The following is a 3,026-nucleotide window of genomic DNA, read 5'->3' as shown; positions in this document are numbered from 1 at the left end:
CCGGACCTCGTGCCTGTTCTGTGGAGCTCCTTGGGTTACTGAGTTCACTACTTTGTCCCCACACAGCAAAGCTAGATGTGACTGGGGACTTATGTCCCCTCACATGGCCCTGCCCAGACCTTCCATGAGAGAGCACATGGAACAGGAGAAGAGCCTCCTCTCGTTTACCTCAGGTCAGAACAACCCTGAGGTCAGAGGTGGGCTCCAGAGTGACGGTGCGATGGGCTGGATGGAGTCCCATCTGTGGGTGCGGGCACACCCTACATGCCCCTATCATGCAGGACCTGCACACGCATCTCACCCAGACTCTGCCTGGGAGAAACCTCACCTAGGACAAGCTGGTGCCCTCGGGAAGTCGCATGCAAAACTCTTCACACAGCTGGGTTCTAGCATCACCAGACTCACGGTTCCCTCCGGAAACGTGATGCAAGAGCCTCTGGTGAAGATGTGGGCACAGGGGTGGGAGGAGCATGCCTTCCCAAGGGATGGAGCAGAGGCCACCTCTTCTCCCCACCCCCAGTCATCACAACACTCCGCTGAAGAGGTTGGGGCTTGAGTTTGAGCTTTGGGGTCCCCACAGGGAGACTGCCCCGAAGGCCCGCCCCCCTGATGTATGATAAATGGAGCCTGTGTGGCCTGTTTAATATAAGTAGGGACTACCTACTTATGTTTGTCGCACCCCAAACCCAACTATACAGCCTTTATGATTCTCCCTCCCACCCCCACCCCCAGCCTGTGGCCTTTCACTCTGACCAGAGTGACATTTCCAAGGGTACTCTGGACATTGCTACCCAGATGAGGAGCAGCTCCTGGAATGTGGCCTGGCCACTGGTCCCACGCCCCCCCTGTCAGCGCCCTTTGGTTAAGGTTCCCAATCTACCAGCCCCGCAGACAGATACAGAGCCTTCCAGAAGCTCAGCACCTTCCTCCTCTCACAGATGTAGGTCCAAGGAAGTCTTTGCCCTTAATAGTGCCAGTATTGGGACCCGCAGATGGTGTGATGGTCAGGTTGTTGGACTCCCACATGGCTGGCCATGGTTCAGGTCCCGGGATCTGGTGACTTGAAACTCACACTGGGTGTGTGTGCATACATGTCCTGGGTCCTCAGGGGACAATGGAGGAGAAGGGACTACAGTGTGGTCATCCACTCTGGGGGATGATTTCTCGCTGTTTGTCTCTCCTGTGAGTGCACGCACCCTATAGCAAAAAACTCTTAAAAACAAAACAGAACAAAACAAAACAAGATAAAACAGTGCCAGTATCTTATACCTCTCCCTTCTTGTCCATTTTACAGCCAGCACTCCAGCCACCTCAAGCCTAAATTAATTTAACAGCGTCTTAACTAGTCTCCCTGCTTCCAACCCTTGGGCCCTATGTACATAAACAGATGAAACTACCGCTTCCAACCAAGATATTCATCTCTTACTAATCCATTCTGTGCAAACGGCCACAGAAGCACACAGAGATGCAGAAAAGTGTTCCCCACAGAACTGTTGACATCAGTGAAATGCTGGAATTCACCGGACATCAGCACGGGGTGGGCTCACTAGGGGGAAAACCCCCACAATAAACATTATGCCCCCTAGTGAGCCCACCCCCGCAATAAACACTGTGCCCCCTAGTGAGCCCACCCCCACAATAAACACTGTGCCATCATTAAAAAGCATCACCCATCCACGTCTATGGTGACATGGAAAGGCTCCCTCTCCCTGCTGCTAAGTTACAAAAGCATGTGGCAGGACAGTATGTCAAACGCAACGCTATTCCGTGACGCTATAGATAGCTACGCTCATGTACACAGCTGTATCTTTACAGGTATGTGTACGCACAGACCATCTGGAAGGATGAACCAGCCTGTTAATGGTGAAAACTGTAGGGAAGAAAGACTGTCAGAGGAGGTATGCGGGAGACCATTTCTTATAGCGTTTTAATCCAAGTATAAGAGATTTACAAGAGACACCTTAACAGTGGGGCTTGATGGAGTTTTACAAACTAAACAAGCCCGTAAACCAGCACCCAGAAATGGAGCATTACAAGGATGCCCAAAGGCCCTTTGTACCCCAACTTCCAGTCACTATCATGCTCACGAGGATCTAACCACCACCCTGATCTCTAATACTACTTAGTTTTGTCTGCCTTTTCTTTTTTTAATTGCCAGAGGGCACATACACTTGCCAGAGAGAAGGGGAGAAGGAGAAAGCACTCCCTACTGGGGTGTGGTCACGCCACAATCCCTTCTCCTCCCGTTTTTCCGTCCTGTCGAGATTTGGGGCATGAATGTGAACACATATGTGCCCAAAGTGTTTTTCGAGCTGGGCAATGCCAGCATTCAAACTGTGGTCAGCCTCGTGGGATCCAGTTCCCATAATCACTGTACTGTGGGGCCAGCCCAGTTTTACCTGCTTTTAAGCTTTATGTAAAGATCATGACCTTTTCTGGCCTAGTTTCTTCTGCTCTGTTTTATGTTGATTGTCTGACATTTATACATATTGTTGTCTGTAGCTGCTAATTGTTCATTTTCATTGCTATCTGGTATTCCACCATATGGCTATACCACCATTTATTTATCCATTATACTGGTGATGGGTTTTGGGGTTTTGTTTGTTTTTCCAGCTTAGGACTATTAGGAACAATGCTGCTATGATTACTTCAGTGCATGATCTTTATTTTGCACCTGTGTCTTTTGGAAATTCACCCAGGAGTGGAACTGCCGGGTCACAAGTTAGGCGTCTGGTCAGCTTTAGCAGGCACTGCCAAATGAGTTTCCAATTTATAAGTCAATCAGCACACTGGAAAGGAGATTTTATTTCTCTTTAGTACATTTCTATGTTGTCTGAATTCTAAAACAATGAATGTTGGGGCTGGCAAGTGGCATGGTGGGTAAGGCACTGGACTACCACATGGCTGGCCACGGTTTGAATCCCAGGCCTGGTGGCTTGCTTTTTCACTCTCTCTGGTGAGCATATGTACCCCGCAGCAATTTTTTTTAAAAATAATAATAAAATTAAATTAATAATTCTGAGAGA

The sequence above is a fragment of the Tupaia chinensis genome, unplaced genomic scaffold (genome assembly GCF_000334495.1).
Source record: "Tupaia chinensis unplaced genomic scaffold, TupChi_1.0 Scaffold000216_1, whole genome shotgun sequence".
Classification (NCBI taxonomy): Eukaryota; Metazoa; Chordata; class Mammalia; order Scandentia; family Tupaiidae; genus Tupaia; species Tupaia belangeri.
This window is presented reverse-complemented; position numbering follows the sequence as displayed.